The following is a 25,149-nucleotide window of genomic DNA, read 5'->3' as shown; positions in this document are numbered from 1 at the left end:
AAGTCCAGACTGACTCGGGTTGGGGCCCTTGGTGTTCTGGGGTCAGAGGAAGCTCAGGCGCTGGGCCTAACCCTAACCCCTCCCTGTGCGGGGGGCAGGAAGTGTGTTCCATAGAGGCGGGCTGGGCCGCCCTGGAGCAGGGGGCAGGCAGGGCCAGGGGGGCAAGGTGCAGAGCCGGGGGCTGGGAGGTGCCTGGAGCCGCCCGGTCCTCCGCCCGGCCCGTGGTTGCGGTTCCTGGGCAGCGGGGAGGGTGGCGGCGGTGTGCTAGGACTTTGCAGACTCATCTCACTAGAGGTCACAGGCACAGATCCCAGAGGATGCTCACCTCCCACCACCCTCCTCGCGCCCAGCAGGCAGCGCCCAGCGCACACACACACGGCCACCCCATCTGTGACCTGCCGCCTGCATCCCTGCGCGGAGACCGCGCCTCCCTCGGGGAGCCCACACCCCCTCCCTCCGGGCACGGTGCCCCCCCACAGCCTCCTTCCTGTCCTCTCGTCCCCTCTCCTGCGTCGCCACTGCTCCATCTCCCTGGCCCCATCCGGTCAGCACACAGATATGCTCCAGTGTTTTCTGATTACTAAAGTAAGAGCTCCCGGGACGCTGGTCTCACCACGTCAGCGCTTTTGCCTCCCACTGGCTCCCCGTCTCCTTCAACACAAGCTACCCTCACGTGTGTCTGTATCGTGCGGACACATCAGCACCTGTTTGCTCCTGACACCCGGCCAGGCCTGGTCCCCACTGTCCACTGGACGGTCCACCGTCTGCAGCCCCAGAACCTCAGCTGTCGGCCCATCTGCAGTGGTCACTGTCCTGAGCGTTGCTGACTCACCTTCTGAAGACCGGCTGCTCTGAGCGCCTCTTTCTGTGGGATCTGCGTCTCCCTGAGGCCATGGGCTTTATATTGTTTGTATGGGGATGACCCCAGAGTCTACCTGCAGCCGGGCCCAGTCGCTGTGTTCCAGGCGCGCACAGCCGCCAGCCCCTGCCTTTTTGTCCTTGGAGACCTGTGACGCATTCCCCGAGCCCGGGCAAAGCAGGGTTCCTAACGTCCCGCCACCACCTGGCTCTGCCGCGGCTCCTCGGCCCAGTAGTGGAAGCTGGTGACGTGCTGTCCAGGAACTGGGAGCCTGGGTTGCTCTCGGCTTGTCTGTGAAGATGACAACCTAACCTCAGAGGGACGTCCTCTGCCTGTTCCAGGTGCCCGTCTCACGTGGGGGCAGGAGGTCCCGGCTAGACTGGGGGCGGGAGGCGGGCGGTGGGCACAGGGCAGAGCAGAATCCCCGCTGCGCCACTCCTGCATTTTCATCGAGTCTGACCCGCGTCCTCTCTGGTCCCCAAGTGGCCAGAGCCTGACCTCACCCTCCCTGGGGGCAGAAAACGGCCACCTCCCAGACCATTTATTGGTACTTCATTCACCGATGGAAACGTGGGTGAGAAGCTTGTCCACCCTAGTTCTCCCTGAGCCGCCTTTGCCTTCTTAGGGCCCCAGGGGTTTCCTTGGTCCACGCAGACCAGCTCTCCAGTCTCCTGTCCTCTTCCACGTGGCAGTTTTCCATTTCAAAAGGCAGTTCTGCTGTCACTTTTAAAGTTGTCTGGGGTCATTCTGATGGGTTCTCAAGCCCAGAACCCACATTCATGCAGCTTTGCCTGACTGGTCTCCAGTCTGGACGGAGGGAAGGAGCGTTCGTATATTTGGAGTGAGTTTTGGATCGTGAAAACGGGAGCAGAGACATTTTTAAAAAGCTACCAATACTTCCTTTTCTAACTTTAGTTGCCTCCTGCAGTGTTGAGCCTGACTTTGACGCTTCTGGTTTTCTTTGGAACGTATTTGATATGAACGTCTCTGCTAATTCCTGACTCTGGAAAGTAAAGCAGAGTTTGATTCCTCGAAATCTAGCAGCATTTACCGCGTGTCTCCCTGGTACTTGTGATTCCACATGTGATGACAGATAGCGGAATTAAAACCTTTTAAGCCAAATGGAAACATCTCAAAACAAAATTTAAAGGAAATGAAAGGCTACAGTACACACGCACGTTCCTGATAGATTGGTATTTTGACGTGTTTCAAAATCTAATTTCTGATATCTTGAAAGTATTCACATTTTTTCAGATGAATAAAGTCATGTTTCTTCCAAAGGGAGATTATGATATTACCAAGAAAAACTCAAATATTTGGCAGAAAAATAGATGATTGTCCCCAGGCGAGCATTTCCATGAGTGTGGCTTCCAAGGTGTATCTGAAATAAGTGATAACTTCCTAAGTTCTCGATAGTGTGATAAACGCGGTATGATTAACGATGAACTTGCCCACGTTTCAGCAGGAGTCTCAGCGCAGCCGCGGGAGCCTCGGGGCTTCAACAGGGAAACCCAGAAGCAGCGCGTTCCCGGTGCAGACGCCCCGCTCAGCCCCGGACGGGCTGCCTCCCGGGCAGAGTCAGGCAGGAGGGGACAGGCCTCCATGCAGGTTCTGGAAGAGAGAGGAGGAGGTTTTCCTGGACCCGTTGAGGGTCCTCGGCTCCAAAAGGTAAACTGATGAAGACAGAAAACAGGAGCGAAGCAGCACCTTTATTTAATCTGAGTTTCACGGGACACGTGAGGGGGTGAAGCCTGCAGACGTGGGTAGACCGGCCGCCTTCTGACGGGTTGGTGGGGAGGGCCGGGGGGGCGTGGGGACCCGAGGTGGGTCTGCAGCAAACCGGGTACAGGGCGGGCACAGCTCCCACGAGGGTCTCAGGCCTGCTTCGGGGAGAAGGGGGTGGAAAGGTTGGAGACACCTTCGGCCGAGGTGTCGTGTTTGGGGCAGTGTGTCCCGCACCCACCACTCATGCCGTGGGATGTCAGACCTGGTTTCAGGTACTTCAAAGAGCCCTGGGCTTCCAGAGCTCTGCTCTACGGGGGCGGGAGGCCGCAGGGCCCCAGCAAACCGCCGTCCACGCGCTGGTTTAACCCACTGAGCTTCCCTTGCTCAGTCACTGTTTGGGGTCCTGGGTAGGATTTTGTCCAAAGAAAGGATTTTTGTGGCCAAGACTGTGTCAATCCCCAGAGCCCCTTCAGAGTCTACGAATCCATGGTCGTGCTCCGGCCCCCACAAGTCAGTGTGACTTTGTCGTGCGATGTGTGTGTTGGTGGGTGTGTGTTCTGACGGCCGTCCCATGAGGCCGAGCGGGTGGGACGGGGGTCCGTGATGGATGTCTGAGAAAATGGCTCGTTTCCTCTGCAAACCCCACTTGGTCATCACCCGTCTGCTGGAAGGGATGCTGCTGCTTTAATGAGCGTTACCAAAACCTGAGCCCAGTGGTTTAGGGATTTCTGAGAGCAACTGGGCATCACACGTCAGTGGACGGAGAAATGCAGGCGGGGATGGCCCGAGTCACGGGGACCCTCGGGGGAGCGAGTGTCCAGCCGAGTCCCCGGAGACCCGACCACAGGTCTGGATGGACTCGGGGGAAGACTTGACGTCGAGGGCCCTTTGCCAAGGCGTGGAGAAGGCACGGAGTGACCCCACCCCCAGCGAAGACGGTGGGACGCAGCTCCACGTGGTCCGCAGTTTGAGGGGAAGCTGTCACCCCCCACGTGTCGCTTTTCACACGTGGACGGAGCCGGCACCTGCCTTGAGCACACTTAGTAAACACCAGCAGGTGTGCAGTCGGGACTCACAGGCGATGGGGCACTTGGCTTGCGGGAGCGCGTTGTGGCCGTGTCAGTGGGTGACTGGCTCTCGGGCCTGGGGGGCGGATAAGTTTGCGGTGAGGCGGGAAGCCCCGTGGCAGCTGGGGGCTGGGGGGCGGACGCGTCAGAGGACCCTCCAGTAAGGAGCCTGCGGGTACCTGGTAACATCCCGGCATCCAGTCCGAAGCCTCATCCTTGGAAGTGGTTACAGAGGTACTTACGGGTAATAGTCTCGGTTCTTTAATAAAATCAAAAGTGCTAACACTTAACCTCGACTCTTAGAAAGCAGCATGACAGTGGGAATCTATTGCTTTAAAAAAACTTACACTTCAGGCTTCCCTGGTGGCTCAGTGGTTGAGGGTCCGCCTGCCGATGCAAGGGACGCGGGTTTGTGCCCGGGTCCGGGAAGATCCCACATGCCGCGGAGCGGCTGGGCCCATGAGCCATGGCTGCAGAGCCTGTGCATCCGGAGCCTGTGCTCCTCAGCGGGAGAGGCCACAACAGTGAGAGGCCCGTGTACCGCAAAAAAACCCAAAAAACAAAAAACACTTACCCTTCAGATCAGTAATCATACTCCCAGAATTTTATCTTAAGAGTATCATTCACTAGCTAAGAAAAGGAAAAAACAAAGCTTTGGAAAAACCAAAACTGACCTAAGTATAAAACAGAGGAAGGTAACTAATTATATTATAGTAATCAAATAAACGGACTCAGTGATTTCACTAAAAATCGTTGTGACACCTCTGAACTTAAGGGCAGCTGTGAAAACTGTCTGTGCCCACAGATCCGGGCTGGAGGACCACATGCAAGTGTGAGGTCAGCTCTAGAACGGGGTTGGTGGGACTATAAGCGAGTTCTCTCCTTTTCCAAAATTTTTGTTAGTACCATTCCCTGGACCGGGGCACGAACCCGTGTCCCCTGCATCGGCAGGTGGACTCTCAACCGCTGCGCCACCAGGGAAGCCCCCATTTTTTAACTTTTTATTTTGAAATCATTACAGATTCACTGGAAGTTGCAAAGACGGTATAGAGGTGTCCGTGCACACTTCACCAAGTCTCCCCTGTGGTTACATCCACATAATTCTAGGTTTGGAGTCAAACTGGGAGATGGATATCGGTTCAATGTGTGTGTGTAGTTCTTTGTCGTTTTATCTTCAATACCATTTTTAGTTTTAATAAAGAAAAAACATGCAACCAAAGTAACCGAGCACATCCTCGCTTTTCCATCAGTGAGGACACAAGAGGAAACACCACCCCGTGTGCGTGGCGCGGCTCCCAGGTGGCGTAGAGAACGTTTCAAGTAACTTGAGTCACCGCATATTTATGAAGACGGTGCTGTGTGTGTGGGCACAAGCAGGACGCAATAAGTAATCAGAAATATCCTGGGTTCAGATCAAGGCCCATATTTAGAAATTCAGGAGAAGGAGCCCTGGCGTGTGTGGACAGCAGAGGGGCAGGAGAGGCCTGGAGGATCCCACCTGACGCCCCGGGCAGGTGCAGGGCTGCGACAGGTGGAGGATGGGTCTTGTCAGATAGAGACAGAGCCGCGGACTCGAGCGCGTGAAGGAGAAGTCGGTAGCGTTTGCAGTTAAGTATAACGAATAAGACGGAGACGGTGTTGGAGCTGACAGGGTCTCTTGGGTGAGGACTCCGAGTTGAGTCTCAGATGATGCTGGGTTCCCAAGTGCGCGCTGGAACCGTGAGGACTCCGGGACTCCTCGGCGGGGCTGCCATCCACCCTCCACCCCGGCGGCTCCCGCACCCCTGCCAGCCTCAGGCCGGCTGCGCCCGGAGAGCAGAAGGTGGACACCAGCGGTCACCTGGGGCGAGGGGTGTCCTCGGCCACCGTGGGCCCTGCCCTGTGCCCGTGCGCGTGGGCCCGGGCTCCTCAGCGTTGTAACTGTGGGCCCTGCCCTGTGCCCGTGCGCGTGGGCCCGGGCTCCTCAGCGTTGTAACTGTGGGCCCTGCCCTGTGCCCGTGCGCGTGGGCCCGGGCTCCTCAGCGTTGTAACTGTGGGCCCTGCCCTGTGCCCGTGCGCGTGGGCCCGGGCTCCTCAGCGTTGTAACTGTGGGCCCTGCCCTGTGCCCGTGCGCGTGGGCCCAGCCCCTTGTTTTATTCAAATCTGTGTTTCTAGACAGAGAACATTGATATTTTTTCTTCTCAGTGCAAAATGTGCATCAGTCCTTGTTTACTTGTCAGTATTCCTAATTTATGTTTAAAGAGGGAAATCTGCCTGAAATTGCATTAAAATATTTGCAGCGGCCTGCCCGAAGCTGCCCCGAGGATTCCCCACACGGGCTGAGGTGTCGTGATAGAGGTCAGAGTTCAGGGGCGGCCGTGCACCCTTCCGTGGTGGCACACCCCCACCTCTGCTGGCGGGGCCCCCTCGGGGCTCAGCGCCCTCCGCCCGATGCAGCGCTAGCCACCGCTGTTCATACCCGTCTCTTATTTCTCAAAAGTGAAGAAAATCACACGCAAATGCGTTCGGTGTAATTAACCGCGCTTGACGTATTGGCAAATACGGGCTTATCACGCAGCGGCGCCCTTCTCTTCTGAAATGCTGCATAGAGCAGCCTGTCACGTGGGCCCGCGGGTGTCTTTTCAGTCCTTTTCGTGATTAAAGCGGGCGAGGTGCCGTGTGATGAGGCAGTTGCTATAGTGACAGATTCGATTGTTATTCAATATCAAGGTAAATAGTCACGGAAAATGAAATAAGTATCGTCTGCCGGTGGCAGCGGCAGCTCAGGTGTCCCCCACCCCCCCTTTCTGACATTTCAGCCACGTTTATCTAGAAAGTGCGTGATGTGTGTCTCCTTGCCAGGCGTGGCCGTGGTCCGGCTGGGACTGGACGGTCGTCCCCCTAAGACACGGAGGGGCCGTCCGTCTCAGTAACGCAGCCGGTAGCGTGGAAGCAGAAGTTAATTCCCATGTAAAAAGCTGAACTCTGGAGACGCGCGTAAGAGCCCTCGGAATGTAATATTCCAGAAACGCCTTTTCAGTCCTCAACCCGTAAGACTCGGAATTGCTTGAAGGAGGGGAAGAAAACTAGAGGCAGGCCCACAGGGCACACCCCTTCCCACTGCCCAGCTTCCTACAGAGCAGCTCTGTCGAGCCGTCCTGGGCGCCCCACGCGCATCCCCTCCAGGGTCCCGCCAGGCGGACACACTTCACGTATGGGGAGCCAGGCACAGAGGAGTTACGGTTAAAACGCCCTCCGGGTGGTCACCTCCAGAGCCGGAGCCTCGCCGGCCTTGAAATCAGAGAGTCTTGAGTTCCGCCTTTAGTGAAAGGGTCCCAGCGGCGTCTATCACTTGGAGACGCGTCCACTGGAGTCCTCAGAGCTGTCTTCCGGTCTCCTGCCCACAGATGCCTGTCCCCCTGGAAGCCCCACACCAGCTGCCAACGCGTCCTCGGACTCTTGCCCGAGATTCCCGTAGGGGAGGGCGTATCGGGGGTGCGTCACTTCGCAGGAGCTGCAGGAACCCGGGGCTCAGGCCCACCCTAGTGACCTCACTGTCACTTGATCCCCTCTGTAAAGGCCGCGTCCAGAAGTCCTGGGGGTCAGGACTCCACTTTATCCATCCCGAGGGGGTACGCGGCTCAGCCCGTAGCAGGCCGGTGGTGCCAGCCCTCCTGCCGCGCTGAGGACCGTGCTTTCAGAACCTTCTTCCCGCCCCCCGCCCGGGGATCCCGGAGTCGGGGGATGGGGGAGCTGCTCCGGGTGGATTGCTGAGAAGGTGCGTGTCACCCAGGGCTCCCCCGTCCCCTCCCTCCTGCCCGGCCCCTCCGCGGCGTTCCCCAGAGTGTGCTGAGTCCCGTGAGTTCAGGTCTGTCTCTCAGCCTGTGAGCTCTGGAGTGAGCCCCATGTGTGTCTGTCGCCCGGTGCCTCCTGACACGTGGCAGGAACTCGGGAACCCCTGGCTGGGCCAGTGAATCGCGAGCCCTGGGGTGCAGGTGGACGCCCACCCTGGCGCACGCCGGTTCGTCGTGCTGGCTTCTTCCTGGGTCACTCGACAGCTCTCCTGCTGCTTTGAAGCCTCCCTGAAAGCTGCGTTGCTCCGGAAAAGGTTTCCTGCTGACCCGGGCCCGCGTTCTCTGTCATCCCTGAAATAACAGGGCCGCCTCTTCCGTGTTGGCCCCAAGGCAGCTGTGGCCCTTCTGTCTTTGACTGCAAGCACCCCAGGCCACATCTCCATGGCAACTGACATGAATCCCTCAATTGCTGATTTGAATACTTCCCCTCTGCTTCATCCATGGGTTAAAATAAAAAGGCGGTTTTCACCCGTGTGAAGTAATTAGTAATCAGTGTAACACAAAATATAATCAAGGGCCACATTTAAAATAATCTCACGTCGAACAGATATGCAGCCAGTGCCATGGTGGCGAGCGCGGTAGAGGTGAGTGTGGTTTAGCAAGATGGTCCACACGTCTCCTGCAGTGAGAACGGGGCCCACCACACAGGCGTCTCCTTGACACTGGGTGTACCTGGCACCGGCAAGGCCCCTGGTGTTTCCCCAGCAGTCAGATGCCTCAACCCGCGTGTAAGCAGAGTGGGTACAGGTGGGAAGGGCGGCTGGCGCTGGGACGGTGGCCCCGGCCGGGGCTCGGTCCTGGGCAGCATCCGGGGAGGTCAGAGGCCCCATGGACCCAGCAGAACCACCACTCCCTTTACCTGGACTCCGGGACACAGTGCCCTCTCGGTGGCTCCACTCCAGGCCCTGAAATCGGTCCACGAAACCCCACCCTCACCGGGGCCACAGGTCCTGTGGGGTCTCCACATCCCTCCCAAATGGGACCCTATTAATAAGCCTCGGTGCCCGTGTTACCCCACGTCACTACAGGGGTAGCATCTGCGGGACTGGCCTCGTGACCTGCCCTTGTCCTGCAGGGCTGCCCACAACTGGCGGGTGGCCCTCAGCCCTGGGGTCCTGCTGCCCAGACCGGGCCACCGCTGACCTGGGTGTCAGGGTCCCAGGGCTTCTGTAACAAAGCGCCACTAACTGGGGGCTGGAAACAACAGAAATGCACATTCTCTCGCAGTTCTGAGGCCAGACGTCCAGAACCCAGGCGTCAGGGCCAGGCGCCTCCGGGGGCTCCGGGGGAGGGTCCTTCCTGCCTCTTTCTGCTCCTGGGGCTGCTGCGTCTGCAGCTGCATCCCTCCAGCCTCTGCCCCATCCTCTCACGGCCTCCTGTGCATCTCCTCTTTTGAGGACATGGGTCATGTTGGATTAGGGCCACCCTGCCCCACTGTGACCTCATCTTAACTAGATCGCATCTACAAAGACCCTATTGCCAAGTAAGGCTCCTTCCCAGGACTGCGGGTTGGGAGGTGCACACACCTTTCTGGGAGACACCGTGTGACCCTCAACACCAGAAAATCACAGGTGTCACCCAAGCACCAGGAGCGATTATCAACTGACCTACAGCTGAATCTCTCCTTTTGGGGTTACAGTGACTCATAAACAGAGTTCGCCTTTCTAGCCACGTGGGTTTCCCGGTTAACAGTCAAGTTTGATTGAATGGACCTCAGGCTACTTTGGGTCCCCTCCTCCCCAGGCCCCCTGCCCATACATGCACACATGCACACGCATGCTCCCCAGACCCCCCTGCCCCCCGTCTGCCATGCGTGAACTATGGTGGGCAGATTGAGGCTGAGGAAGGAGACAGCTAAGGTCCACATCCAGGGCTGGGGCTGTGACTCATCTCAGCTATCCTGCTAAACTTCACTGGGGGAGAAAGACATGGAAACGGTTCACTTACAGGCCTTTTTGATAATTGCATATTTTCAAGAAAACATGAAAAGTAAATAATTCGTTATTTTTATAAAATTAGCTAATTCTCACTGTATTGTCATATTGTTGTCTTTTTCTCAAGATTCTTGGAAGTTGATTCTTTTTATGGCTGAGTAATATTCCATTGTATGTATGTGCCACATCTTCTTTATCCATTCATCCGATGATGGACACTTAGGTTGTTTCCATCTCCTGGCTATTGTAAATAGAGCTGCAGTGAACATTGTGGTACATGACTCTTTTTGAATTATGGTTTTCTCAGGGTATATGCCCAGTAGTGGGATTGCTGGGTCGTATGGTAGTTCTATTTGTAGTTTTTTAAGGAACCTCCATACTGTTCTCCATAGTGGCTGTAACAATTTACATTCCCACCAGCAGTGCAAGAGGGTTCCCTTTTCTCCACACCCTCTCCAGCATTTATTGTTTCTAGATTTTTTGATGATGGCCATTCTGACTGGTGTGAGATGATATCATTGTAGTTTTGATTTGCATTTCTCTAATGATTAGTGATGTTGAGCATCCTTTCATGTGTTTGTTGGCAATCTGTATATCTTCTTTGGAGAAATGTCTATTCAGGTCTTCTGCCCATTTTTGGATTGGGTTGTTTGTTTTTTTGTTATTGAGCTGCATGAGCTGCTTGTAAATTTTGGAAATTAATCCTTTGTCAGTTGCTTCATTTGCAAATATTTTCTTAGTTACACCCCTGAGGCACATTGACACCTGCTGTACTCCACAAATAGGACGTATTTTTAAACTAGGTGGTAGGTTAACTGCACAGATAAAATTTTCACCTGCAGAGCTCACGAGACAAGTGTGAAACCCTAATTTCCCAACTTCCGTATACACTACGCCTGCTCGAGCCTGGCGGGGCCCACGGTCACCTCGGGAAGTGCCCTTGGGGGCGGCGGGGGCCCCGGTCTGGTCTCGGGGTCACAGGGGCATCCTCGGTGCCTCCAGACGTTCCTCCTTCCTGAGCCCCCGGCACCTCCCCTCGGGCCCCCGCCGCTGGGCAGGTGACAGCTCGGCACCTGGAGACAAGGCGGGCGGTCCTGTCCCACACGGGGCCCCTCCGGATGCCGAACCTGGACCAGAGCCCCGGGGGGCTGTCCTTCCGGCACCTGGACGGCCCTTCCCGTCTGCTGGACGTGCCTTACCGTCACTCATAGGGGACCCTCAGGACAGCGGGCACGGGGAGAGCCCCTCCCTGGGGTGGCGACCCCAAGCTGCTCGGGGAGGGGCAGGGGCACCAACTCTTCATCAGTCTGTCCGCACAGACTTCACCTTTGTTCCTGTGGAACGAACGCTCAGAGGCAAGTTGGGCTTCTGTGTGTGCAAACCCTGAACCACAGCTCTGTTTTCTGAGTGACAGCATAAAGCAAAAAGCAGTGTTTTAAGAGGTAAAAGACCATGATCGCAGGGGAACACTGCCCGCGAGCACGGAGAGGGGGCGGCCAGGGCTGGGTGTCTCCATGCCACCTGCGCTGGTTTCCCGGGACGGCCTCAGGGAGTCCCACAGTCGGGCCGAAACAGACACCCATCGTCCTGGAGGCTGGGATCTGACACCCAGGCGTCGGCCAGGCAGTCCCTCCTGGGCCTCTCTCCTCGGGCACACTTGCCATCTTCTCCCCATGTCTTCACGTGGCCGTCCCTCTGTGTGTGTCTGTGTCCTGACCTCCTCTTCTTATCAGGACACCAGTCAGTGGATCAGCGCCCACCCATATGCCCTCACCTTACGTCAATTGTCTCCTTAAAGGCTCATCTCCAAATGTGGGCAGATCCTGAGGTCCTGGGGTAAGGCTTCAGCGTATGAACTGGGGGGACATGGCTCAGTCCCTAACGCTGACCCTAACCCTAGGGTTAGTTACAAAGGATCACGCTTGGACAACTCAGCTTCTAAGAAATCTATGTGTCCTGTGCTCTACAGTATGCCAGACAGTAACTGAAAAACTGAAGACTTCTACGTGCCCGTCAGGGACATAAACATAACTAAATAAAATGTGGTGTGTATGGCTAGAAGCATCATGGGATCGTCTTGTCCAAAACCCCATCAAATCCGTGGTTTGACCTGGGACACCAGTCACAGCACTGAAGTAGCAGCTACCACGGGTGTAGATGAACGACTGTCCCCATTGCCGGTGGGCGTTCAGGTGAGAGGGCTGGCGTGCTGGCCGCTGGCCGGGCCCCCGGGGCGGTTTTGCAGCGCAGGTGTGTCTCGGGATGTGAGGACCGGGGTGGGATGCGGACGCTCCCCTCCACAGGGCTGAGAGGGCGGTGAAAAATTCTTGACGTTGAGACAATATCAGTTGTGTTGCCATTTTATTTATTTGGCAAAGGGCGTCTGTTTCTTTGGCACATTTTCCTTTGGGTGTGCGGCAGGCAGACTGAAGAATTTGTTGTAGAATTTCCCCGGGGGTGTCGGCGGGCTTTGTGAGTAGCCCTTTGGCAGCAGCAGAGAAGGGCCTGCTTGTTAAACTGCTAATTTACAGATCTTCTCTAAGTGAGTGCAAACAAGCTGAGGGCCGCAAAGCCCTGCTCATACACAACGTTCAATTTTTAATTTCCAGTCCATCGTAGATTATGGGAATGAAAAACAATATTTAATCCCTCGTTAACACATGAATAAGCGGAAGCTGTCGTTTTCGACCAGACAATAACGGGATTATCTCAAGAACTGTCAGTTTATGTGAAAACATTATGTTGCCCAGATTTTCATAAAAATTAGCAGTGGATGATATTCAAGATCAGAGCGATGGAAAGAGGGAAGTCCGCATCCGTGGTCATAAATATTCATACTTGTCTGCTCAGGAGATGGAAATCTAATCAAGGGGCTATTGAGGCGCTGGCTTTTTTTTTTTTTAACCAAGACGTTTCATCTAAATTGGGTTTGATATGGAAATTCGTCTCACTGGAGTCCTCCAGGCCGTGAGCACGCAGGGCTCACGGGGCAGGGCGTCCGCTGGGTCAGGTATGGCCCTGGCACGGGCCGCTGGCATCCACCTCCACCTGAGCGATGGCCGTTGCCAACAGCTCGCGCCACTCAGCGTGCTCCACATTTAATGTGTGCAGTGTTTGGGACTCTCCCTCCCTTTTTTAAGGAAAAAACAACATAATTTCATGCCGGTTAACTCCTAGCTACTGCAGGGTTAAAAACCGTCTGTGTCTTTGCTTTTGTTGACAATTACCATAAATCAGAAGACACTCTGCATGAAGCTTAATGAAATATGTATGATTTTAAAAAGAAAAGATGGTGACTGCAGGACGCTGCTTTGTGTGTGTGTTCCTGCGACTTCCTCGAAGGCTGTGCTTGTCCCGACCCGTCAACAGGCGTCTGCCTGCGAGGACCTGCCGCCGTCCGGTGCCACCTGGTCTTCCGTGCACGTGGCAGGCGAGCGGTGAGCGGTGTCCTCCAGCACTGGGCCAGCGGTCGGAACCCTGTGTCAGTCAGGGCTCCCGAGAGAAGCAGCTGGCCATCGATTCTGGGGCTGAAGTCCTCTGTCTCCAGGGTGGAGGCCCAGGGCAGCTGGTGGTGTCAGTTCCGGTCCGGACCCAAAGGCCGGGGCCCGGGGGAGCGAAGGTGCACATCCCAGCCCACCTCTGAAGCCGAGACCCCGAGCACCGTGGCCGAGGACGGAAGAAAGGACAAGTGCCCCCAGGCAGATAGCAGTCACCTTCCTCCGCCTTCCTGTCCTGTTCAGACCCTCGGCAGACGGGCTGATGCCCCCACGGTGATGGGTGACCTACTGATTCACGTGCTAGTCTCTTCCAGAAACACGGGCACGGACACACCCAGCCGCCTGGGAGTCCCTCAGCCCGGCCATGGTGACGCGTGAAATTAACTGGCACACTCCTAAAGTTTCTCGTCTTCCCAGCGGCTGCCCTGAGACACTGAGACCGCTTCCTGCTTCCCCAGGAAGGGCAGGGGCAGTTCCAGGGCTTGGGGTTGGGCAAGAGTTTGTGTCTCACACTGTGCTGCTTCCAGGTTGGGTTTCCGCTGCCGCGTGACCTTGGGGGGCCGTCCTCATTGAGTTAGGAGTGACAGAGGCCTGTGACTTCCAGGCTAATCCCGCCCTGGCGGTAAAGACTTAGCATCACAGGCTTCCGGGGTGCCTGTTCCTGGTGGGCGGAGCAGAGCTGCACAGCCCGGACGCCCGGCCCGGGAGAGAAGCAGAAGGGTGGGGGCAGGGTGAAATCTCTGTTGACTGTGGTCCTCGGAGGGGAACTTGGTGTAACTGGGGTGATTTGTGGTGGTGCTGATATGAATTCTGTTCTTTCAAGGAAAGGGATAATTTGCCACAGGAAAAAAAGAAAATAGTATTGGATTTGGACGCGCTTCTGGTGACGCTGCCAGCCCAGCACCACTGCTCGCTAGTCCCGTCTCCTTGGGGCCGGGGGAGAGTTTGCGGGACGTTGGCCCAGAAGAAGCGCTGCTTCTCAGAGTTGGCCCCAGAAATGCAGCGGGAGAGGACTCAGCACAATTAGCAAGTGGTCCCCGCGGCGGGGGGGGCCAAAGAGGAATTTCTGATGAAATCCCCGGGCACCCGTTCGCTAGGTGTGGTTCGTCCAGATGTTACCACGGAGGAAGGAGGCCCGGGACGGCAGAGCGAGTGTAGGAGGGAAGCGGGTGAGCGAGCAGGAATCAGGATCCTGACCTTGTGGGGAGGAGCCGTAGCGGGTGTCTCCCCAGACGAGGACCAGCTTCCGTTCTCCGCAGACGTGGCCGAGGCCCCTCCTCCGGGGGAAGCAGGACTGGCCTCTCCTGACCTCCCCTCCCCGCGGGGCGGCCGCGGCTGCACCACTAGGGTCACACACCCCTGTATCCAGAGTCACAGGGGCCCTAAGGCGAGGGGGCTCCATCTACCGCGAGCTGGCAGGACTCTACCGGGATCTGAGGGGGGGCAGAGGGACAGCCTGGACGTGTCCAAGCTCTGTCTTCGGGGAAACCCGGCTTTCCAGAACTAAGGCTCCCGGGACTGCGCTCAAGCCTGTGGGTGGAAGGAGTTACGGGGACTTATCCTCTCGCGCTGACGCCACCGCCGCAGAAGGGTGATGTGCGACCTTCAGCAAGGTCGTCAGAAATCGCCAGCTTGTATTTTCCCCTCTTCTGCTGTAGGTACTTGAAGCCAAGGGGAGGAGGGGCTCCCCCAGTGCCTGTGGAAGACCTGCCTGCTGTCTGGTTTCCTCGGGCTTGAGGAACTAAAGGCTCCGGGGGAGCACGTGGGACCCCCCCCGGCAGCCTGGACAGGAAACCCACGGCGGGTCAGCTGGGGCCGCAGGGCACAGGCGCTGCCCTCCTACGAGGGGCTCCTGCACGTAACCCCGGTCTTCTGTTCGTGTGCGTGTGTGCGCATGTGTGAGTGTGTGTGCACACGTGTGAGCATGCTGCCTGCACACAGACCCGTGCCGCTCTGGAAGCCCGCGGGGCCGTCCTCCCCACTTTTTTCTCTTGGGGGCTCAGAAGTTTGCTGACCGAGGGGCAGTCAGGTGGGCCTGCAGCTTCTCTAAAGTGAAAGTCTCCATTAGGGAAAAATGGGAATTCCTTGAGAGAAAAGTGGTTGTGAACATATCAGAAGCAAGAAGGACACTGTGCACTGGTGGGGACACGTGAGCCGCGCTGGAGCTGGAGGCTGTGGGGTGGGAGCTGCGGGCTGGGGGACAGAGGAAGCAGGTGGGTCTGAGGAGAAAAGGAGGTTCGTGTGCCTAATGGACACGAGTGGCTGTCAGAACAGGACTGGAAAGCAGTGGGACCTTAGGTTCCAGGCGAGGGAATTCCAGGTGGGTCGGCAGCCATGGGGGTGGTGAGTGCTGGGTGGGCAGCAGCCTGTCCAGTTGGGCCCGGGGGTAGAGGGAGGAAGACGAAGCCCGGGGATGCCGGGGGGTCAGGGAGGGCTGGAGCCGCGGGGCTGGGCGGGGAGAGAGAGCAGGTTGGCCCGCCGCCCGACCCCATGGCTGCTCAGACGCGCACGCGGTGGGTTGGCGCAGTTCCCCCCGTCACCCCTGTCCTCAGGCCCCAGAGCTGGACACAGGCTGTGGAAGTCTGGATTTGGGGGCAGGTGGGCGGCCAGGTCAGGAGGAGGGGAGAGACCATGGTGTGAATCAGGGAAGAAGTTAACCTTTGGAGCCGGGGGCAGAGGCCCGGGGGAGGGACGCATCTCACCCTGTGTCCCACGCGGGACGCATCCCAGAGGCCCCAGACAGTCGGGATTCGAAAGCACGGTCCCCGTGTGTGTGCGCACATGTGCGTGCGCGTGCTCCAGCCTGTGTTTAAGGGAACTTTAACCCCCTGACACTCCAGCGTACGTGGAGAATATTCCCCAGTGAAGCCACGGAGGAGCTCGAGGACTCAGTGACGGGAGGGGAGGTGGGGGAGTCATGCGGCGAAGCGGGGCTGCTCCCTGAGTCCCGGGTGCGGACGGGGCAGCGCCCCTGCAGGCGCTCCATGCACCTCCCCAGCAGGTCGGCCCAGAGCCGCCCACGGGCAGTTCTCGCCCGTCACCGAGGCAGGAGCGCCGACGCTCGGCACAGGCTCTGAGCCGCCCAGGGCCTGGGGTTCAGGGGCCGGGGGGCCAGGCCCGGGAGCTGGGAAGCAGCGCTCCGGGGCCCGGGTCTTAGCAGGTGAGAGGAGAGGGGAGCCGTCCCCACCTCACAGTCAACCTCGAGGGTTCCGGGCAGCCTGGCTTCCTCCCGGGGGCGCTGCGTGACCAGTGGTGTCTTGCGTAGCCAAGGGCACCGTGTGGCACTACCAGTCCCCAGAGCTGCCCCCCACAGATCATACTGGGAGGCCCCAGCTGGAGGACATTCTTGGCATCTTGGAGCCCAGGTGAGCTGTTCCCCACCGTCTGGCATCAACAAGCTCAATGGCACGTCCGCCCGCAGGCCTCGCAGAGAAACCGGCTGTGGAATACTCCGCGAGGCCGGCGGGCGCAGCACAGGGCCGGTGACCGAGGGCAGACGGCTCCGCCCCGAGGGGCCGCGAGCCTGGCAGGAGGGGAGCGCCAGGAGAGCATCGCGGCCCGACCACGGCCCCCGGGGCGGGCCTGGCGTGTTCGTCCCAATCTGTCCTTTCTCTGAGTTCATCCAACGCTTAGAGCTGTCATCTCGGTCTGTGACATGTTTGTCTACTAAGTGAGGGAAAATGTAAACTGCTTGGTCTTTACTTTGGCGCTGAGTGGGGAGCCCTGGACCTCTCTCGTCAGTTGAAGCAGTTCACAGGATTCCACATGAAAAAGGGACAACTGAGGCGGCGGGTCCCCAGCCCAGACCCCCACTCCCGGCAGAGGCTCCAGGCCCTTCACAGGCCTCCCGGGCGTCCACGGGCCGGGCTAGGTGCCCGACAGGTGCGTGAAGTGCTCATTCGGGCCCCAGCAAAGCGGAGGATCTGATGTTTCAGTGAAAGACCTCGTACTCCTTCTGACACCTAATATGTCTAATTTTTAATTGCGTGTGGTGTGGCTGCAGCGGCGCCGGGAGTCCGTGACCTTGACTTCGAAGTCTTTATGAGTCTAGGCTCGGCCCTGCGCGGAGCCTGGTGTGAGAGCAGCTGGGGTTGTGGTGGGCATGGTGGCCGGGGCTCCCCACGGCTCCCTGGGAACGCTGGACCAGTGGTAGGGTCCTGCCGGCCCTGCTCCCTCGCCACCGAGAGGGGAAATGGGGCGGACGACCCTGGAGGAGCCATCGGGTGGACCAGCGCTTGCTCTCGGCCCCCGCAGGACCCGTTTGTCTCCCAGCCTGTGCGTCGAGCCCTCAGTTACCTCGGCGAGGGCTCCTGGGTGCCGTCCCTAAGTGGTCCCAGGAGGTGGTGGCATGTGTGTCCTTGTCCTGCTGTTGCAGACTCTGCAGGCTGTGTCCCCAGGGCCCGGCCTTCGGCACGGCTCTGTCCCACATGCCCCTGGACTCCGGGCCGCTGAGCTTCAAACTGAACCGTGCACCAGCAGGACCCGGACCTCCGGGGGTCTGGATGGGGCCGGCGCCCCGCTCCCCGCCTCCCCGCCAGCCCGCTTCGCCTTGCACAGGCCCATTCGGTCTCTGAGATCCATTCATGCTGATTGACGGGGATCCGGTCCGTCCTTCCGGCCCTGGCGTCAGGTTCCAGGTTAAATGCAAGTCTTAGCTAACCCATCCACCCTGAGAACGGCCCAGCTGTCCCACGGTGTCAGAGCGGGGCTGTGGTGGCGTCTTTCTGGGCACGGGAGCTGTGGCTTCTCAGGATGCGCGGACGGGGAGGGGTGGGTCCCAGGGGAGGCCGCCACGCTGAGCTGGTGGCCCCGCTGCCAACCTTGATGCTGCCACTCACGGGCGGTGTGACTGCAGGAAGGTGGGAGCTTCTGCGAGTGACGGCCCTCCTTGTCATTGCGAGGACGGAGGGGCGCACGCGGCGGGAACGAGAGCAGAGGTGGTGGGCGCCGTGCGTGCGTGCGTGTGTTTTATCTGTGTGTGCATGTGTATGTATGTGTACATGTAGAGTATGCACACGTGTGTATAGTGTACATACATACAGCATGCGTGTGCACATGTATAGTGCGTGTGTGTGTACATATGTGCAGTGTGTGTGTGAGCGTGTACAGCGTAATTTCCTTTTCGCCAGTTTACTGACACAGGGGTGCATCAGACCAGGGGGACCAGAGCCTCGGCTTGTCCTAAGTACTTAACTCAAGCCCACAGGCGGCTGCCTCGGTCCCTGTGGTTGGAGCGTGTCCATCACTGAAGCAGTGTTTGTATAAAAGGAAAAGAAACAAAGAGCAGCAAAAGCGGCGCACCCGGCCCCCAGCTTCTAGCCGCTGCTCTCAGTGTGTTAACGCGGGAGCAGAGGCCGTGTCCTGAGGAGGGACATGCGGGTGCGCCTCCTGTGATGCTGGCTGTGAGGGGGGGCTGTGGGGAGGGCCCATTGAGGCGTTTCACACGTGTGTTCTCCAGAACCCTGGTTCTATACCAGGGTTCGGGAAAGGGGGTCGTGGCTCTGCAGGTATGCTGGGCGATGTCCCACCTGGGGGTCCTCAACTGCCACTGTTTCGGCTGCAAATCCTCGGTGAAGTTTAAACAGACAATCCCCTGACCTCTGGTGCCCACTGCAACCAGAGCGCTGAGGGTTTCTGGAGCCAGGAGTGACCCCGGAGACCGGACCCTCCACCTTCTTGTGAGGACGCAGCCCGTCTGCCTGGAGCCCCATCGCTTGCCGTCCAGATTCCTCACTGCAGCGGCTGTTTTCTGAGCATTTGCGCTTGGCCACCGGCCCGTACGCACTGCCGGGCTGGGAGCGGGGGGCGTGACTTTCACGGCTGCGGTTGCAAAGCTCTGCCCATCGCCACCCTTGTGCTCCCAGGACCTGCGTCTGAACAATGCACATCCCGGATGCCAGCTCTGTAGATCCTTCGTACAAAGCATTTCATGTTGGATAAGAGGCCCTGGCGCTTTTTTTTTTTTTTTTTGCCTATTTGTGAGTATTAAATATTCATTCTTTCATCCCATAAGCATTTTGTTAACCTCAGGAACCATGAACCACACACACTGAAGGCTTCATTCTTAAGGCTTTTCAAGGCAAGGCAACATCTGGGCACCAATTTCTGTTCTGAAAATAGAGGTGAATTTAAAGGTGAAAAGTCACAGATCCTGCCCTCAGTTACCTTATAATCTAGTGGGAGAAATATGATGGATGCGTAAAAATTAGACAAGTCAACAGTGTTGTGATGACTTAGGGTGTGTGAAACAAACGAGAAATTCTTTGTGTTCAGAAAAGACTCCGGGGGCGTGGGCTCTAGTCCCTCCATGGAACTTCGGAACAGAGGAGGTGCTTAAGCTGCTGTGGACGGTCGGATCCTGTCCCATGAAAAGACGTGTGAAGTCCCCACCCCCTTTTTGGGAGCTAGGGTGCCTCCAGTGTCACTATTTCAGTTGAGATGAGGCCATGCTGGGGCCGGTGGGCCCTTAATCCAGTGCGGCCGTGTCCTTAGAAAGGGGACAGCACCTGGACCAGGCAGAGGCCGCAGGAGGCCCCTCCCCAGGGACCATGGGGTGGGAGCTGGCAGCCCTGCCACATCCTGACCTCAGGCTTCGGCCTCCAGACTCTGAAAGAATAAGTTTCCGTTGTTCTGGGCACTCGGTGTGCGGTGATGAGCGACGGCCACCCCAGAGGACGAACGCAGCTGGATGTCAGTACGACGCGAGGTGTCTGGGCAGAGACGGGGGACGGACAGCAACCAAGGGTCCCCGGGAGCTGGTGAGGAAGCCGGTCTGGAGGCCAGCGCCGGCCCAGGGAGATGGTAGGAGATGGGGCTGCTCTGATGGGGCCGTGCCGAGCCCAAGACTGACCACCGGACCAACCACTGGACTGACTACTGGACGGACGCGGGAAGAGAGGCCTGGTCCCCCCAGGTGCCCATCGGAGCACCTGCACCTGCTCCCAGCAGGACGCTGGCCTCCCACGCGTGGACCGCCACCGCCCCCCGACCAAGTCACACCCGACGGCTTCCAGGCAGTTGTCTAGTCTTATCAGCTTCACTCACCCGAAGAACACGAGACTTCAGCGCCTGGGCCTCACGGGGGTGTCCTCTCCGCTGGGAGGAGGGGCTCTGCTTCCCCTGTGGCGGCTCGTCCGGGGCCCCTTTAAGAGAGAAGAAGTCGCTCCCCCCTGTCTCCTCGGCTGCCTCGGAGGCGCCGCGTTTCATTTATCCTCCTCTTGATTTTTAATTAACTTTAGGCTGGTCCAGCTGTGCCTGCTCTGGACTCCAATTTTGACAACTATCGACTGAATTGCCTGGTCAGTTCCATGAAAAAATAAAAATGGGCCCAACCAGCCAGTTGCTGATGGAATCGACCAGCCCGTGCGATCAAACGGTTTCTCAAGTCGCCGGGTGTGAGACGCCACGAATGCATTCAGTTGCTTTATTTAAAGCTTGCGTATTTATATAAATGTAAAGGACGGTCTGCTCTCTGCCCACAGAGTAATTGTCTAGCTCTGTCACCTAATTATCTCAACACGGTTAGCGATTGAGATATTAAAGCAGAAGGTTAGGTATTAAAAGCGTCGTTAAAACACAGAAATGAAATTTGCATAGATGATGTCAAATTCCAAACCGGAAATGCGTCCACAGAGGACACGGTTAGATATCGAGCCCCAGCTTGGAAAATCCGCACAAGAGAACAGGTGAAAATTCGTGACTACGTCCAAAACATAGGAACTCTGCCATTTTTTTAAAAGTTGCAATGCTGTGGATGTCCCAGAAGTGCTGGGTGATGAGACAGCTGAGGGATTCTGTTTGCAGAACATGGTCCAGCCCTGGAGAGGGGGCAGGAGGAGGGTGGGGCAGGGCAGCTGCTCCGTGGTCATGTCCACGCCGTCTGGAGAGGCGACCTGTCATGGCCCTGGGCCTCGTGAGTCCTCACCCGGCCAGGGGGCCCTCCCTACAGGGCACGTGAGGAGGCAGCTTCCTCACACCGGGGTGCCAGGGAAGAGCCGCTGCCCAGCCTGCGACCGTCACCCACAGCCGGGACCTGGACGTGCCCCCGGGCTGTGCTGCCGCTCGCGTGGACGCCCCCGACCCTGCCAGCGAGCACCGCTTCCCTGCCAAGGCTGGCCGCTCACCAGCTTTGTCGTGGGGCGAAATGCCAAATGGACTTACCGCGGGTTTGAGGGTCTGTGCTCAGAGCGGTGCTGAGCACATCTCGAGGTGCACACTTTGTGACCCTCCAGAGGGAAGATGTAAATAAGATCAATTCAACAGAGCAGACACGATCCCTCATAACAGCCATGCTCTATGGGCAAAAGAATGTCTTAAAATTGGAATAACTGTGGGTGAAGTAACTGCTGTGGCTGAAAAAATACTTCAGAAAGATTCTGGGGTGAAGTTACAGAATCTATACCACATATGAAATCCATTCCCTAAATTATTCAAATTAATACAGCAATAGCTTAATCTTATATATTTAATGTATTTGTGAGGTTTTATAAACTTTATAAAAACAAGACCTCTAAACTGTTGTACAACCTTTGTAATAAATTTTGTAATGAAACAGGGAGGAACCAGAAAACACGTGCCACACAAGTTTGCTTGTTATGTGGCAAAATATTTTAAGAGAGTTGAAGGGCCGTTTGAACCCGTGTCCACAGCATGTGTCCATAGGTGCTGACTTGGGTGGATGGGTGCTTCCCAGAAAACGTCTGCAGATAAGGTAAACCTTCAGAGCGAAAGAGGCATTCGGAAATATTTCCCTTTCTGTGTGACACCTTACAGCTTCAAGAGCCGTTAAAACAAGTGTCAAAATACTACTGCATTTAGACCTTCAAATATCTTTAGGACAAAATATAAACCCAATCCTAGCAAAAGCAATGAAACATGTGCACCCATATGACTGTCACTGAAGTGCATTTCAGAGAGAGCAAAATGATCTTCACACCACCACGTAAGACAGGGAGTTACTTTTAAATGTTGTTTATTTCATCTTTTTCTCGTCCTTTAAAAGTTAGTTAATAAATTCTCTACAGTGTACACCATGTATCAGGACAATAGTAGATGGATACGTGGCCAGTAAATCAATAACTATTGGCAGGTGTTCAAAGGTTGTAGCAAGAGAACATTTCAAAGCAGAGCCAGGTGATTGATGGTGGTTTGAGGGCTGGAAATTTTTTTTTTCTCGTTCATCTCTATCTCTGCTGTTTCTCAAAAAAATACTGACCGTTGTGATTCCGAGACCTCCGACCTACATCCCCTTGGGGGCAAAGGTAAGCGTCCCGCCCGCGTCCCGCCGGCCCCCTGTCTGGCCAAGCTCCCCAGGCCCGGCCCCTGCTCTTCTCAGTGCGGCCCCAGTGGCAGTCGGCACGGCATTCTGCATCATCCCCAGCAGGGGCCTCTCCTGTCTTCCCTCCCGGGAAAGCCACACTTGGACCCCCGGCCTGCCTCTATCTGGGTCAGTCCACGTGGACAGTCTCCATATCAAGTCCACGTGCAACCACGGTCCCGGCCTCCCAGGTCCACAGTCCAGACACAGAAGCAGCCCCGCAGGCCCAGGACACCAGAGACTGGCCCCGGGGCTCCTGCCCTTGTTTGGCTGGTACGCGCGCGGTGGGGACCCTGGGAGACCTCCTTCCCCGGCATCAGGACGGAGCAGGCAAGGCGGCTTTGGTCAGTGGTCTGGCTTAGGCGCTCACGGTCAGCAGGCTCCGGGTTCTGTCTGGCTCAGGCCAGGCAGCGTGAGGCTAGGCGTCCCCAGCACCGCCCTGCCACCCAGCAGACGGCCCGTGGCTCTGACCTCATGGAACCACGGCTCTCAGCCCACCTGCCTGCGTGGACGCCTGCAACGTCAGTGCCGGGGCAGGCCACCCAGGCTTTGCTGCCCAGAACGTTCCGCAGGCCTCACAGCTCTCCTCTGGTCTTTCCTCTGCCTCTGTGTCTCCTGCTGCCCCGTGGGGCGCCCGCTCTGCTCTCAGCCCCGTCCACGGAGCCGCTCCAGGGGACTCACGGGCAGACCCCCAGCACAAAGGAAGGTGGGGTCCGTGGTTCCCCACCCAGGTGGACTCAGTGCCACGTCCTGGTCCCACCGTGAGGACCAGAGGGCTCCGTGGCCTGACACTGGCCCAGCCTGCGCCCCGCAGCTTTCCCGGGGATGTGGGCAGGTCCCACCCGTACCTCCCAGCCTCCCGTGCAGCCCAGAGATAAGCCCAGGTTTCCACGTGCGGGACCGCACCTCTTCCTCCAAAGGCGTCAGGGCACTTGAAGGTACTCTCTTACTTTTGCACAGCCAAGAAGCGGCCTGGTCCCTCTGGCCTCTGCAGGGCGCTGCTGTCTCCTGGGCGGAATAGCGAGCAGGAGACGTGGACATGGCTGGTTGGGAGGGACTTGTCCCAGCGGCTCCACGCAGGCCTCCCTCCCGAGCCAGCCGGCACCCTGCTGGGCCCTGACCCGGAGCAGCGAAGGGGGAGGAGGGTGGTGTCTCCACATTTCCCAAGGCTGCTGGGACGGCCGCAGACCCGGAGGGTTAAGCAAGACGTGTATCTCTCACACCCGGGGCCCGGGATCTGGGGTCCAGGTGAGGGCAGGGCTGGATCCTGCAGAGGCCTCTCTCCTTGCCGTGTAGATGCCGTCTTCTCCCGTGTCCTCACGTGGCCGTCGCTCTGTGCGTGTCTGTGTCCTGATCTCCTCTTCTTATGAGGACACAGTCCTCTGGGCTCAGCGCCCACCCGTGACCCCGTAACCTGATTACCTCTGCAAAGACCCTCCTCCAAGTGCGTTCTGAGGTCCTGGGGGTTAGGGCTCAACACGTGATTCGGGGACACAATTCAGCCCTAACGTGTGGGAAGTGATGTCTCCTTTTCAAGACCAATTTCCCTACAGACACCAGAGGATGGAACTCTCTCCACATATTTCTGTTATTGTTGATGGAAACGCCCGTTCGGTTGTGAAGGAACTTCCGGGGAGAGCTCCGGCCCCTCCTTTTCTCGTCTGATCTTCCAGGCCCGCTTCTGATAAAGCAGCATCACCAAGGAAACGCGGCCGTGACAAAGGGCCGCCTGCCCATCGGGAAGGGCTTAGGGTGTTGACTGGAGGATTTTCCACTTCACATTTACACAGAGGCAGACACAAAGGCGCCGAGTGAAGTGTGTGGGGAAGAGGAGCAGACAAAGCACAGGCCCTTCTCCTGGGCTGCAGCCCTGTCCCCTGGGTTAGAGGGTCCCGTCTCCCCTTCCTTCCTGGGCTGATCTTAACGGAAACGCGCCTCCCTCCCGGCCCCGCGCTTGGCACGCGGGGGGTAGCCCTGCGGCCTCCCTGCCACGCGGGAATAAATTCCCCCCAGAAGAGCCAGGCAGGGCTGTCCCCCAGGCCCCCTGGTCACTCCTCGTCTCGCTCTCCTGGACAAGCCCCTCTCTGCCCCTTGCGCCTGGCGGGTGGGGGATGGACTGTGGGTGGGATCCTGGGCAGGAAGGCTGCTGCCCCCGTGGTCCCCCCAAGGATGGGGACACCTCCCTTCCAAAATAAACGCTTTTCTTGTGGGCCTGGGGAGGAATGACCCTCCAAAACTGATGGGTTAGCGTGAACCACTCTGAACCTCACATTCTGAATGGTTCGTTCGGTCATCAGTAACATCTGCGTCACTACCCGTAGCTTTTAAGGAAGCAGGAGAGAATCTGAAAAATCTGACCTGCCCTTCGTGAGCACCGACAGCCCCACAGGAGAAACTGATTCCAACATGTAACTTAAAAGCAATCACTTGGGGGGAGAAGACGGCTTGGTGTGGAAACCGTAAGATTAACATTTCTTCATCCATTTATGGCCTCGTCGCCTGAATGCTGTTCATAAACGTATCTCAGCGTCAGTGGAGCTCCCTGTGCATTTTTAAGTAATGGGTTGCTTAATACTTGTTTTCAACAGAGATACACAAATTCACTCTTTTTTTTTAATATGGTGGTGCCTTTGACTGCAAGCTTATGTAATTGGGCAGAGAGGTTGCCAACATTTAGACTTTTTTAACAAGATAATCTCCGTAGAAATACAACTTTCCTTAGTTCTGTCACTGTGATGTTGGGATATTTTTAGCATATTTTAAAATCTAGACACAAAGGTGGCACCATTTTAAGCAAACTCAACCCTAAAGGCTGATGACTCTGTACTCTACAGTTTTCGGCACCACATAAACTCCACACAGAGGTTATTGGTTCTGTTTTGTCTTTACCAGGCAGGTATGCGTCACATTTAGAATGT

General features: G+C 57.2%; 1 protein-coding gene across 4 annotated transcripts in view; it reads left to right on the top strand.

The window, feature by feature from the left end:
* Positions 1-25,149, top strand: part of PTPRN2 (protein tyrosine phosphatase receptor type N2) — a 697,620-nt gene that overhangs the window by 443,339 nt on the left and 229,132 nt on the right. The window lies entirely within an intron of this gene.

This window comes from Stenella coeruleoalba (genome assembly GCF_951394435.1).
Source record: "Stenella coeruleoalba genome assembly, chromosome: 9".
Classification (NCBI taxonomy): Eukaryota; Metazoa; Chordata; class Mammalia; order Artiodactyla; family Delphinidae; genus Stenella; species Stenella coeruleoalba.
This window is presented reverse-complemented; position numbering and strand designations above follow the sequence as displayed.